The sequence below is a fragment of the Oncorhynchus gorbuscha genome, linkage group LG15 (genome assembly GCF_021184085.1).
Source record: "Oncorhynchus gorbuscha isolate QuinsamMale2020 ecotype Even-year linkage group LG15, OgorEven_v1.0, whole genome shotgun sequence".
In the NCBI taxonomy this organism is placed as follows: Eukaryota; Metazoa; Chordata; class Actinopteri; order Salmoniformes; family Salmonidae; genus Oncorhynchus; species Oncorhynchus gorbuscha.
The window spans coordinates 19,081,670-19,097,071 of NC_060187.1; the positions used below are offsets into that span (position 1 = coordinate 19,081,670).

The 15,402-nt window shown below is 44.1% G+C and overlaps 1 long non-coding RNA gene across 1 annotated transcript in view; it reads right to left on the reverse strand.

The window, feature by feature from the left end:
* LOC123997506 overlaps positions 1-15,402 on the reverse strand; it is a 34,400-nt gene that overhangs the window by 14,663 nt on the left and 4,335 nt on the right. Inside the window, exon 2 of the long non-coding RNA XR_006832125.1 lies at positions 5,814-5,936. This is a non-coding gene — a long non-coding RNA (uncharacterized LOC123997506). The remainder of the gene's footprint in view (positions 1-5,813; positions 5,937-15,402) is intronic.

Here is a 15,402-nt window from a genome sequence, read left to right on the forward strand (position 1 = left end):
CTCTGGTGAGTATCTGTGTGAACGTGTATGAATGAGAGTGTGGAAGGGGCATGTTGAACAACCATTTCTTCTGGGTGCACACACACACACAGAGCCTATGTTTAGCTTTACCTATACGAGTATTCGTCTGAACATGAACTGATGGCACAAGTCTGTCCATAATATTATCTGTAACATCAAATGACTATTAGATGATGGTAACCATGATAACAGATGAATGTTTTAGTGAATCCCAAAATCCAGTTTCAGGTCCTATTTTCCTAACCTGTTGTAATCCAGCTGTATTAGACAGATTATCCTGATTATTATACTAGCAGACCCTGAGCCTGAATTAACACTGGAACTACCAGTTGATATTAATTAACAGATGTATGTTGGGGGATAATCTCCAGATGAAAACTCTTCCTCAAGCCTTCCCTCTCTCCTGACGTCGTTAACCCTTTTAGGTAGTCATTTTGACTAAATGAAACAGGGGATGAGAAAGTCTTATAATCCTATAGGCCCGTAGTGGCAAAGGTCTGGCAGGAAGTGTGTGCATGTGTGTGAAAGAGAAAGGGAGGAGAAAACAAACAGATGATTAAGTGGGTGGTGGAGGGCCTTGCGACGATGCTGATATTTAAACCCATTCTGTCTCCGGCTCCACCAGATAACAAGCTGATTCAGCACACATACAATGGCTACGGGTGCCGTATGCAGAGAGACAAGGAAACATAGACACACACACACACACACACAGTCTCCCTTTTAGAGAGTCCACACCTGACATTCCTGGAGCTACAGAGACAGGCAGCAAACAGACAGCAGGCATGATAATGAGCAGGAGTAATTTTAGAGGGCTGCAACCGCCAAACACTACAGCACCCTCCTTCTCCATCCCTTTTCTTCTTACACAACAACTACTCCTACCTTCTTCTATCCTCTCCTCTTCCCTTCCCTGGTCACTATATTCTCCATTCCCCTCCCTCTCTCCCTGTCTTATTTTCCTGCTCTGTCTTGGTATTAGTAGCGATGGCTGGTGGATCACTTTCCTTCCTCCTGCTGTCGGTGCTAACCACACTGTGACCTGGCTGAACCCTCTTATATCCGCTCCCTTATCTCTCCCTAGCCACTACCCACCCTGCTCCTCAGAGCTCTACCCACACACACCTCAGAGCTCGCAAACACACACTGATACACACTCGCACGCACACACACACACACAAGTAGGGGACGCACACACACATACTTTTCTGGCTTTCCCTCCCTCCTCTCCTTTACTCCTGAAGGTAAAACTGTACACTACACACTGCCCTTGCATCTCACTACCAGCATGTAGCTATCCATGTACCAGTCCCTCCACTCCCCACAGCAGGGGAGACACAGGCCTCTCAGGCAGAAGAGAGGCAGTCAGTGACACAGGGAGTGCGGTGAGTCCTGGGATGCGGAGAGACCCCAGATCTGGGCCTGTCCCTGATCATTACACGTTAGCCCGTCTGCATTAGTGCCAGCCAAAGTGACAGCTGTCAACGCCACTGAGCAGAACAGAGCACACACACCAGGATTGCCCCCCTACTCACTCCGTCCCCATCCGTCCTTGGAGCGTCACCAGGGAGGGCACACAGGATGGGAGACACCTTCCGTCCACAGAGAAGATGAGAGGAGGCGAGAGGGCGGGTAGGAGAAATCTCCTGAGAGAGGCCATTCCTGTAGATAATGGACAGCCTGGGAGAAAGCTTGTTGTGTGCAGCACCATATGCCTGATCTTCTTTCACGAGGTCTGGGTAGAAATAAATGACAGTTGTCTTTTATCTGTACATTTGTTTATTGTTCATGTTTAGCTCTTTACCTGGGGCCCCACAGATAGCATATGATAGCAATAAGTAGAATTGCAGGAAATTTGCTTTAAAACGGCCAAATTCTCTCTCAGCCTCATGGGTAAATGTGAACAATAGCATGAGATGAGATATAAAACTGCACATTATTTCTCTGACCCATGGAAAAAGGTTGCTGGAAATGATCTTGAAACCTGCAACATGTTCTCATAGCCTCATGACAAAATGTATAGAATAGCACTATAAAACTGCACATGGAAGTCAGTACCCAGGGCCCCAAATGCGGTTGTCAGGCCCTGGCTGAACCCAATGGAAATAGAAACACAACTCACCTATATGGACAGATGTGCATTCCTTCCTGTATCCAACAACGATGAGAACTACAGAGAAAGCGAAACTATAAATGGGTAGGTTGTTTGGCAACAAAACCAACGTGTGTGTAACTAAGGAGGAAAACAGACAGGATTGGCTTAGACTGCTGACAACATGTAAACAAATGCTAAACTTACCCCACATTTTCCTATTTATGTTTTGAAATATAGTTTACATTCAGCATCAGTCCGTCAAGGGAAATATTGTATTATTTCGTATTACCGCCACGAGTCATGAAGGCAGTCAAATTCCACATGACTGGATAGGAGCGTCTGCTAAATGTCTTAAATGTAAATGTAGTCACGGTAGTTAGGCTTCTCCAAGCTCTAATGCTGCTCATGGTCATTAGTAACCTAGCAAACTTGCTAACTGCCTGGTACTCAGCACTCTATTGTCCCTCTCATCACTCTGACATCAATGCAAATGTATTTCAAAATCTAATCAAACACTCCATGAGAGCCCATAAGCTCATGTTGCGCTACATTTCTGTAGGCTATGCAATTGTGGAGAAACAGAATGATGGTCTCCTCCTCTTTTTATTAACGGCCATCAGCTTTCTATAGGCTAGGCTTCCTATATTTATGTCTCACCTTTCCTAATATTAATCCCATTGATAATATTTCCAACAGGAGTACAGCCTACCTGGCTGGCATGAAAATACACCACAGGGATATGTGTCCTCCATTCCATATGTAAGTGCATAGATGACATGCATTTTTACACTTCCCTTGTTTCGATACAGGTGCATGATAATGGTCCATTCATATCCAAACAAATGTCACACATATATTATTTAGTATATGTAAAGACAAGATTAAATCAAGAACAGTCTGATGGGTAACAATTCTAGCCTATCAGTTGTGAATGATGCCCAGCATAAGAAACAATGCTTTTTTTGGCAACTTTTTGAAATCATAGTCACATCTCTTTTTTTATTTAACCTTTATTTAACTAAGCAAGTCAGTAATGGACAAATTCGTATTTACAATGATGGCCTACACCTGCCAAACATGGACGACGCTGGGCCAATTGTGCACTGCCCTATGGGACTCCCAATCACGGCTGGTTGTGATACACTACAGACACCCTGGATTTGAACCAGGGTGTCTGTAGTGACGCCTCTAGCACTGAGATGCAGTGCTTTAGACCACTATGCCACTCGGGAGCCCAGCTCTTGTACCCTAGCCCTTAGAACTATAGGACTATATGTTTTAATAAGATTTGTATCACAACTAAAGTGGCCAAAAAACTTCTTAAAATTAAGCAAATTTAGCATATATAAGCAGTGCGTGAGTTTCAAGTTTGGGGAAGATAATTTTCACAGTAAAAAATGCATCTTTATAATAAAAGCATTACAAGCATAATCATATTTGTGTTCACTTTTGAGAATGGTGTTTTCCTGCTAATGGAACATTAGTGCTTATAGTCTACTGCCGTGTGCGCATTGCTGCGCTTATAATGTGAAGAAATAGCCTAATAGTTTATCAACATTTTAAGCTAAATGATCTGTTGCGTCAGCCACGTTGCATTAAAAAAAAGTGTTTTTGATGCTAGTGGTTGTATTCATTTGGGATCTATTGCATACCACAAATGTCCCAGACTATGTTTCTAATATTTAATTCTCGTACAGAATATGTAGACTTTTGTACTATGGGGGATAGTAAGATTGTTCCAATATCTTCAATATGTACCTCGGAATTGGATAAGGACGCGCACAGTTGCGTACCTGATCTGTCTGACTTGTAGCCTGCGAGTAAGACCCGATCATTTGATGGAGGGCAGTGTGAGTGAGAGACGCTTCGGCAGCACACTCAAGGAGAAGATCACAACCAGCACTCCGGACCGCACAAGGCATGGATTGTTTTCGTGTGCATTACCGCCACAACGGGGATGCCGCTGTTGCTACCTCATATCCCAGCGACAATGCCTTACATTACGCCTGGGTAGAAAACACTTCATTTGCTCAATTTACCCCATGGCCATTGGCTCAACTTTATTTTGGTTAATTTACCAGGTAAATTGACTGAGAAGGCATTCTCGTTTGCAACAATGGCCCGGGAAACAGTTACAGGGGAGAGGAGGGGGATGAATGAGACAATTGGAAGCTGGAGATCATTGGGAAAACATTTAGACTATATTAGCCCACACAGCTTTAAGTATGCACTTTCATGCTACTGTATTGAAGCCTATACTGATGTTAAAAACAGTATTACAATGATCTACTTTGGTTTAGATACAAGCATCATGAAACCGCTAACACAATCAATTAATATGAATTGGTGAACATCTGTTTTTTTTTTAACCTAACTTGCTTTCAACTTTTTCCATGTGGTTTCTTCCTTCACAGACTTCATGAAATGAATGAAGTCCTCTTCCTAAATATTTGGTCAAATTATACGTTTTGTGTATGGTTTCCCTGAAACAAGGGTGGCTCAATTTACCCCAATCTCCCCTACAGTCGCACAATGAGCACTTGTTGTCTCTCAAATACATTTTTACAGTTGTTGGTTAGCTAGCTAACATATTTTTAAAATAAACATAGACATAACTTTAGTGAAAACAAGACATGGTATCAATAACAAGATACAACAAGCTGAAATGTGCTACCTATGATTCCCCACATTCTTGTCATTGTTGCTAGCTATCTTTTTCTACATCCAAACAGGTATTATTTCCATCACCTACTGGGTTTTGGGTGAAAAACACTCATAATATTCTCAAATGTACTCCTTCATTCAGTTTTAAATGTCTACTCAGGTCCCTACAGTCTCTGGGGCCTGGGGGGTAATATCTCATCCACTGTCATAGCTTCAACATCTCTACTCTCTCCTTCAACAATGTCCACTGCATCCGCATAGGAGACAGCCCTGATCCTCGCTACTTTGACCTCCTTCACCCTAACAAGGCACTCAGTGAACTCTGGAACCTGATTCCCATCACAATAGCAGCACCGTGCATCCTCTGACTCTTCAACACTGATATTCGGCGTCAAACTTTTTACATTTATGCGATTGTAGTGGTTTTTATACACACGCTTATCTCATATATCCCAGCATTTACATGAGATCACCATAATACCGCTCCTGGTCACTCTGACTCTACCTTTCCCAATTCATCCTTCATCATCTTCATAACCGCAAACTGGTCTCTCGAATAAACATAATTCATGAAATGTATTCATACCAGAAACTGCTGTTCATTTCCAACTTCAGGTCGTTTATTTACATTCGTCTTTATTCCATTCATCCAGTTATTCTTAACAACTTAACTCGTGACAACAGAATCTAACATTGCACAACCTGTCACAACACCGGGTCAGATTCAAGTCCTCTCGTTGTAGAAACAAGTGTGCCCCCAGTAGGATGCTCCAACAGTAGGTCACCGTTGCTAGCTATTTGACCGTTCCGAATCATAACATACACCTTCCGGTCTCATCGATGCATGCGCTTCTTTTTCATGACGTTGTCAGCCAACCGGTCAATGAGATAATTAAGTATAAGGGGAATGATTGGTTGTTACTTACCCCCTCCATAACAAAAACAAAACTGTACTTGAAGAAATCAGATCTTGAACTATTTTACAGCAAGCTATGGTGGTATCCGGAGGCCCTGCGTGTTGTGGTGTGTTTACCTTCTCCGTTTGGCCGCAGGCTTGGTTTGCTATCGAGCAGCTCCACCGTTTGGCATGGATATTAATTGCAGCCTTCTGGTCTATCGGATCTCTACCGAATATTCCGATGGTCTTTTATCGTTGCTGAGAGAAGGAGAGAGACATCGTGCTGAATGAAGGAACTCCAAACAAACCGACAGACAGACAGACAGGGTAGGGTGGAAGTGGGGGAGGATAATGGCTTGTTCTGCGTGTGATAATGTCTTGGTGAGCACTGTTCACTCGTTTCAATTCAAATATATTCAAAAGTTCAGTGTTCACTTGTATGAAACATATTTATCAACATTAGTAACCACAAAAAAAGTTTAAAAAAAAATCACATTCCGTTTTTTGTTAACATTAATAAAATGTCTTTAATATGCATATAATTACTTAGCGCGTTTAGCCTAAATATTGTAGGCTACAACTAATGTGAAAATTATTTGACTCAAATCTTTATCAAATATCAAAACGTATTTCTATTTGGATATTATCACTTGGTGCCACGTTTCTATTTAATTGGATCTTTGAGTTTTTCTTTTGCTGTTGATAGTGTATTTTCTACTGAGTGCACAAAACATTAAGACCATGCAACTCAATATTAGGAAGGTGTTGTTAATGTTTTGTACACTCAGTGTATATCATGATGGATTTGTTCCTGTAGAATATTTGTTATTCATTCATTCATTCATGTCATCTCTAGTGTGTTGATGTAATTTCAGCTACAGACAGGACAAAGTTACAGTGTTGGAAAGGGCTGTCAGACAAGACAAAAAGCCAGTGGCTATTCACTCATTCTCGGAGATACTAATGACCAGTACAGCTATTAAAATGAATGTTTGTCATGATAAATAATGGTAGAAAAAAAAACACACCTGATAACTAGGGATCATTGAATTTAATCAACTTTATTGATCTTCACAGTAGAAATTGGATGATATTATAATGACAGGACAGGTGTAACGTGTGGCCTGGGACTGATACTCTCTGGTTGGTCTCAAAGTCAATGAGATGAGGCTTCAATCCAAACTGCAGTGTAAGAGTGGTGGGTTAGTCTCGTTGCTCAAAACACTCATCAATATCAACATCCTCCTCCCACTTCCCCTCTCCCGTTTCTGTTCTCTCTCTCCATGTGTGTGTGTGTCAGTATCAGTGTGTCCAGCATGCAGCAGGGTGATGCCCTAATAACACCCTCCATCATCAATAAGTTACGAGGAGGCCAATACACACACACAGAACCATGCTTGAGCCTCTCACTGTCCAATAGGAAAAGGAGGAGAGCGGGTGTCTTGATTCCTCGACAGACATACTTATAAAGATTTAATAACATCCCTCTCTAAAACACAGGAATTCCTCCTACCTTTCCCTCTGTCCCTCTCACTGTGTGTGTGTGTGTGTGTGTCATTGCCTGACTCTGGGGTGCAATTTTCTTCTTGTCTGGGGAAGGCAAGGAGAGTGGTCCCAAGACCCTAAACTCCCAGACTAGACATCACGATACCTAGCCCACAACACTGCCCTACTACAGTACAACTCAATTCATATTTCACAGAGCTTTATAGGCCCTGTGTGGCTCAGTTGGTTGAGCATGGCACTTGCAACAGCAGGGTTCGATTCCCACAGGGGACCAGTATGGGGAAAAGTATGAACATTTATGTACTCACGTCTGCTAAATGACATAAATGTATATTAGGACTATTTCTAGTCTTTGAAAATGTGGTATTTTAGGACACTGCAAACAGTTTTGCATGATTGTGTATTTATCAATTTAGCATATTGGTTATTCTGTATGAGAATGAATACAATATAATAATAGTTAGCTATTTGTAGATTCTGTACAATACATAATGCTATTTAAATTGATTGAAACAAGACAAAACGGATTACACATCCACTTGTACTGTGTATTTTGGTTTTCAATATGAACTCATTGTCAATGAATCTGTGCAGTACACTACTATGCAGGTCTTCTATTGAGGTGTGTACTAAATGTCTGTGAAGTAACCATAGTGTGCACACATTTGTTTGTTTGTTGCTGTGTTTATTTATTTATTCTTGGTGGACAGGATTACCTCTAAATTATAGAGTAGCAGTCCCCTTTCTCTCTTTAAGTAAAAAATAACATCTGTAAAAGCCTCCAGAGCAGAGCATAAAATATACATCTACTAGCCTGAGAGAGAGAGAGAGAGAGAGAGAGAGAGAGAGAGAGAGAGAGAGAGAGAATGGTGAAGGGAAGCACAGAATTCTCTTTATTTCTCTGTAGCAGTGAGTGTATTGAGAACTGGGCCAGTGAAGCTTTAGTACAGTCACAAACCAACTCTCTCGCCCCAAAACTGTGAGCGTCACGTCTTCACTCCAAGCAAAGACTATCATTATTCTGTTGGATGGTCATGATATCAGTCCCTCACCCTGACCTGCCTGGAACCTCTTTAACCCTCACCTCCAGTTCATCTTGTCTCCTGTCCTCCAATGTCACACTGCCCCTTCCACTACCCCCCGGGGATGAAGTGTACAAATGCCCTGCATTGTGGGGGAAACTTGTGGCTGTTGACACCACATTTTCATGATGACATGACACCAGGGAAGAGGACAGGGTGTGATAGCTGACCTCCAGGTCATCCAGGAAGCCATTGGTTCCGGAATGGAATCCAGATGGATGTATAATTGATATATGTTGAGAAGATGCAGACACCTGGACCACTCGCCTTCTGAACACAAGGCAGCATCTGATTGGCTGTCAGGGGTGATCAGGACGATAGTCCATCGCTGAGTGTAGTGTAATGTAACCCTGACACACACACCTCACCCGTCCAACACCCTGACACACACACCTCACCCGTCCAACACCCTCACAAATCACCCGTCCAACACCCTGACACACACAACTCACCCGTCCAACACCCTGACACACAAATCACCCGTCCAACACCCTGAAACACACACCTCACCCGTCCAACACCCTGACACACACACCTCACCCGTTCAAAACCCTGACACACACACACACCTCACCCGTACAGCTTGGCATTCAACACCATGGTACCCTCCAAGCTCGTCATCAAGCTCGAGACCCTGGGTCTCGACCACGCCCTGTGCAACTGGGTACTGGACTTCCTGACGGGCCGCCCCCAGGTGGTGAGGGTAGGCAACAACATCTCCTCCCCGCTGATCCTCAACACGGGGGCCCCACAACTGTGCGTTCTGAGCCCTCTCCTGTACTCCCTGTTCACCCACGACTGTGTGGCCACGCACACCTCCAACTCAATCATCAAGTTTGCGGACGACACAACAGTGGTAGGCTTGATTACCAACAACGACGAGACGGCCTACAGGGAGGAGGTGAGGGCCTGTTGTAACTTTAATGTGTTTGAGTTAATGTTTAAGTTCATTCTTTGAGCTGAGATATTTGAGATAATTCTTTAGATTTATTTGCATATGTAATTGTATTGGGTTGTGTTGAATTCTGCTTTTTGACTGCAAGTCCCAGAATGCCTTGCGAGAGGAATGAGTGATAACGCGCCAATTATGTGCAGGTGCGAGTGATTGTGGCTGACTTTCCGACAGCATCTTACCTGCATTGCTCTGTACCAAAACCATTGTTGTTAAATGTAACGTAAACAAGTATTCTTACTAAAAGAAGTTCTTATCAAAACCGACGTCCCGAGTCATTAATTTGAAGTTAGCAAATCTAAAATTTGGTGCCGAAACCCGGGACATGAGCTGCGACGAAGAAGTGGCTGAAATGCCTGAGGAGGAACGTCGGCATGAAGCAGAAAGAATGAGACGATAGCGGGGTACCATTCGAGGCGCAACAACAAGGATTTTGAATCAGATTGATGTGGAAATATCCCAGTCAAATCCGGATACCGATCACTTGAGTACATTGTTGGAATTGTTATCAGCTAAGGAGGACAGTTTGTTTGAACTCGATCGTGGAATTGAACAGTTAACGCCATTGGACGGATTGGAGGCAAAGATTGCATGCACGGAGGATTATAAAGAACGCATTATCATGCTGAAGAGCCGTGCACAAAGAGTGATAACGACGAAACAGGACGTCAATCCACTACCAGCCCGGGTGAGTGACGCTAACTCAGTAAGGCTTCCGAAGTTGATTATTGAGAAATTCTATGGAGATGTCAGTATGTGGCAGGAGTTTGAGCCAGTATGAGACTGCTATTCACAACAATGATTCACTGTGTAAAAAAGAGAAGTTTATCTATCTGAAAACATATCTCACTGGACCAGCTGCTAAGGCAATAGCAGGACTGATGTTAACAGACAGTAACTATGATAATGCAATCACTCTACTCAAGAGTAGATTTGGAAGGAAAGACCTTGTGATTAGTGCTCATATGTCAAAGCTGCTGAATCTCACACCTGTGAAGAAATCCTCTGATCTAAATGCATTGAAGCAGCTATATGATGAATGTGAAATTCAGATTAGGAGCCTGGAATCACTGGGTGTGGTGTCAGAATCCTATGGAAGCCTACTATTCCCAATCTTACTGCAGATGATTCCAGAGGACATAGCTCTTGACTATAGTCGTCAGAGGGGAGTATAAGATGAATGGAAAGTGTCTGAGATTATCAGTTTCCTACAGAAAGAGGTTCAGAGCAGGGAGAGAGCGCTACAAATGACAAGATCATACAACCAACAGAAAGAAAGCAAACCATGGAACAAGTCATGCTTCTCCAATGAAATGAAACCAAGAAGACCCAACATGCCCTCTGCTGCAGCACTGCATACAGCCAGCCAGAAGGAACAGCAAACGTGTCTATTTTGTGACAGTGCAGACCACAAATCAGAAAACTGCCCTGACTACAATATTGCTACACGCAAAGAGAAACTAAAGAACATGGGAAGATGCTTTGTATGTTTAGGACAGAGACACATAGCAAAATTCTGTAAAGTCAAAGATGTGTCATGTGCAACATGTGGAAGCAGACATCACATTGCGGTGTGTACCAGTGAGAGGAGTGAGGTGCAACCCCCTACTGTTTCTGTAGACGCTGTTGTTTCCTCAGTTATGCCCCATTCAGTGAAGATGAAACCAGATGGACAGAACACTGTGTTGCTACAAACGGCAAAGGCATGGGTAGAAGGCCCATCGGGCAGGAAGATAGCTCGTTGCTTACTAGATGGAGGCCGTCAGAGAAGCTTCATACATGAAAACCTTGTGAAGGGCTTGAAGCTACCTGTAATCAGACAAGAGGCACTCACTCTTCACACGTTTGGCTCCTCTGCCCCAGCAACGTCCCAACGCAACACAGAGAAAGTAATCTTGGAGAATGTCTGGGACAAACAGCAGAGAATAGAGAGAGGCAATTGAAACCCCACAAGTGTGCACAGCTGTGATGAAGGTTCCTGGTGAACGGATTCAGTATGAGCTCAGTAAAAGGGGACTGCAGCTCGCAGACTTTCCAGGAGATGACAATGATCCTGAACTCTCTGTCCTGATAGGAGCAGACTACTACTGGCAGATAGTATCAGGCAGAGTGGAGCGACTGACAGACACGCTAGTTGCTTTAGAGAGCACCTTTGGATCGTCGGTGCAGGGACCCGTGTCCATGTCAAGTGTCGCCGAGGCAACCTGCATGTTCATCCCACTTGATGAAGACACATTAGTCTCCAAGCAACTGCATGCATTCTGGGAGCTTGAGTCGCTGGGTATTCTAAGCGAGAAGACACAGAACTCAGAGGAAAACGAGGCTCTTCAAAGGTTCGAGGAAACAACCACCTTCAAAGATGGGCGATACCATGTGGAGTTGCCATGGAAACGAGAAATGCCAGAACTCCAAGACAACTATAGAATCGCCAAGAAACGGCTTGAATGTCTGAAGAAAAGACTGAAGAAGGATGTGACATTGTACAGCAGATACAATGAAGTAGTAGAAGACTACTTACAACAAGATATGGCAGAGGACGTGCCCATGGACAACGCATCAAGTGCAGACAACGTAAAATACTACTTACCTCACCATGCAGTACTCCGAGAAGATAAGGTGACAAAAAAACTGAGAGTGGTGTTTGATGCCTCGTCCCATGAAGATGCCTCGTCCCATGAAGATGGCTGTCCATCTCTCAATGACTGTCTACTCACAGGACCGAACCTGAATCCGGATCTGCTCAGCGTTCTGATAAAGTTCAGACTACATGAGATCGCATTCATGGCAGACATCAAGAAAGCTTTCCTGCAGATATCCCTAGCAGAGAGAGACAGGGACGCCGTGAGATTTCTATGGCTCACTGGCCCACCAAGGGGAGAAAATGAAGAGGAGCTGCGTGTGCTGAGGATGAAAAGAGTGGTATTTGGAGCTTCCCCAAGTCCATTTTTGCTGGCAGCTACAATCAGGAAGCACCAAAAAAAATATGAAACAGAACAACCAGAAGTTGTAGAGATACTGAGAGAGTCACTACGTAGATGACTTCATTGCAAGTTCACGCAATGTTGAAGAGGCTTACCTTGTGACAACAACTGCAAAGCGAATGCTGTCGATTGCAGGCATGGACCTCTGCAAATGGATGACCAATTCTCCTGAATTGAAAACGAAATGGGAGGAGAGTACGACAACTGACCACCCGTTGACGTTACAAACACAAGGATTAGTGCTGAAGGTTTTAGGTTTAGTATGGAGGCCGGAAACGGATGACTTTGTGTTTGACCTCAGGCCACTACTGAACATTCTAAGGCAAAAGGAAAACACAAAGAGAAGTGTTCTGCAGTCGTCTGCACGTATCTTCGACCCTCTTGGTTTCTTAACTCCCTTCACCATCAGGATCAAGTGCATGTTCCAGGAAATGTGGGAGAGGGGACTCAGCTGGGACGAAGAATTACCACCTGATCTAACACGAGAATGGCAACAGTGGTGTTCAGAACTACCCCAGTTACACCAGCTCACCATACCAAGGTGGTACAGAACAGACATGCGGCCACAGAATAACCACACCCTGAAACTACACGTGTTCTGTGATGCAAGTGAAAGGGCTTACAGTGCAGTAGCTTACTTACAAGGTGAGTCACAAGACAGGGAAACAACAAGTCTAGTCGCATCCAAGTCCAGGGTAGCCCCACTTAAGAAAATGACGCTGCCACGCCTGGAGCTCATGGGAGCTGTGATTGGAGCGAGACTAGCAAACAACTTGATGACCACACTGAAAATGGAAGAAAAACAGATCAAAATGTGGACAGACTCGGTGATCGTGCTGCATTGGATTTGCAGCTCAGCTCAGAAATGGAAGCAGTTTGTTGCGAACAGAGTGACGGAGATCCAGTTCTTGACCAATCCAGAGTCATGGTCACATATTGAAGGGAAAACTAATCCAGCCGACCTTCCTACCAGAGGACAAACTGTTTGAAACTTGACACAGAGCGAGCTATGGTGGAATGGACCCAGAATTCTGACATCACCCAATCAGTCAGAAGAGACTGATGATAACAAGGTTCCGGATGAGGTGAATATAGAACTCAAGTCCAGTTGCCAGGTTACTGTACAACTTGCAGCAAACAGCACAGACAGCACTGAACCCGTGTTGGAGCTTGAAAGGTACAGCAAACTGAAAAGAGTGTTCAGAGTCACCGCCTGGATAAAGAGATTCATAGCCAATGCTCGTACAACCATAAAGATGCAAGGTGAACTGACTGCTGACGAACTGTTCGATGCAGAAAGGTACTGGATTAAGGTAACAAAACAACAGAGTTTCGGACAGGAGATCAAACTACTGAAGGCAGGAAAAAGCCTAAACAATGACTGTAAAATCAGAGAACTGAAACCTTTCCTGGACGAACACGAACTACTCAGTGTAGGAGGAAGACTGCAACAGTCCAACTTCACATTCAGAGAGCAGCACCCATGGGTTCTGCCCAATAAGTCCAGATACTCGGAAATGCTGATACAGTACCATCATGAGAAGGTGATGCATTCTGGAGCAAGAGACACTCTAGTTCAAATCAGAGAGCGATACTGGATCTTGAGTGCTAGGCAGCTAGTCAAGAGCACAGTGGCAAGATGTATAGTGTGCAAGAGATTCAAGGCAAGGGCCGGACAGCAGGTCACTGCGCCTTTACCAAAAGACAGAATAACTGAATCCCCACCATTCGAAGTCACAGGTGTGGATTTTGCAGGACCGCTCTGTGAAAGAAAATGGTTCTGTGAAGAAGTCGTACATTGCACTGTTCACTTGTGCTGTAACCAGAGCAGTGCATTTGGAACTGGTCTCTGCTCAGTCAACAGAGACATTCCTGTTAGCTCTAAAAAGATTCATCTCAAGGAGAGGATTATGCAAGGTAATCTACTCAGATAATGCAAAAACGTTCAAGAGAGCTGATCAGGACTTGAAAGAGCTGTGGAAGGCAATCGAAGAGCCCCAACTCTTGGCGTTCTTCTCAGAAAGGGGCATCACCTGGAGGTTCATCGCAGAGCGAGCAGCCTGGTGGGGCGGATTCTGGGAAAGACTCGTCAGGTCAGTAAAAACATGCCTGCGAAAGGTTCTTGGGAGAGCTTCACTTAATTTTGAAGAGATGTGCACAGTCCTGACAGAGGTTGAAGCTATCTTAAATTCTAGGCCTCTGACCTTCGTGCACAATGGTGGATGAACCACAACCCCTGACCCCAGCACACTTCCTGGTGGGTAAAAGACTGACCTCTTTGCCTCCAAGGCCATTTCCAGCTGACACTCAGCACCCAACGTTAAACAAGGGGGAAATGACACGCAGATGGAAGTACAGGCAGAGACTTGTGACCAGTTTCTGGAACAGTTGGCGAAGAGACTACTTGCTGGATCTAAAGTCAGCACACCGCTGTGACACACCACAGCCCACCCCACTGAAGGCGGGTGACGTTGTACTCATTGGAGAAGATAACACACCCAGACAAACCTGGCAACTGGACTTGAGTTCTATATTCACCTCATCCGGAACCTTGTTATCATCAGTCTCTTCTGACTGATTGGGTGATGTCAGAATTCTGGGTCCATTCCACCATAGCTCGCTCTGTGTCAAGTTTCGAACAGTTTGTCCTCTGGTAGGGAGGTCAGCTGGATTAGTTTTCCCTTCAATATGTGACCATGACTCTGGATTGGTCAAGAACTGGATCTCCGTCACTCTGTTCGCAACAAACTGAATAGGTCTCCTCAACAAAGTCCCTGAAGCAGTACGAACTGAACATGATCTAACTAAGCCAGACAAACCTGGAAACTAGGAAAGATTGAGGAACTGTTTCCAGGCCGAGATGGCTTAGTTAGATCATGTTCAGTTGGTACTGCTTCGGGGACTTTGTTGAGGAGACCTATTCAGTTGATATACTGCCTAGAGATCTAGATGAACATAATTGTTCATCGGGGGGGGAGGATGTTGTAACTTTAATGTGTTTGAGTTAATGTTTAAGTTCATTCTTTGAGCTGAGATATTTGAGATAATTCTTTAGATTTATTTGCACATGTAATTGTATTGGGTTGTGTTGAATTCTGCTTTTTGACTGCAAGTCCCAGAATGCCTTGCGAGAGGAATGAGTGATAACGCGCCAATTATGTGCAGGTGTTTAGTGATTGTAGCTGACTTTCCGACAGCATCTT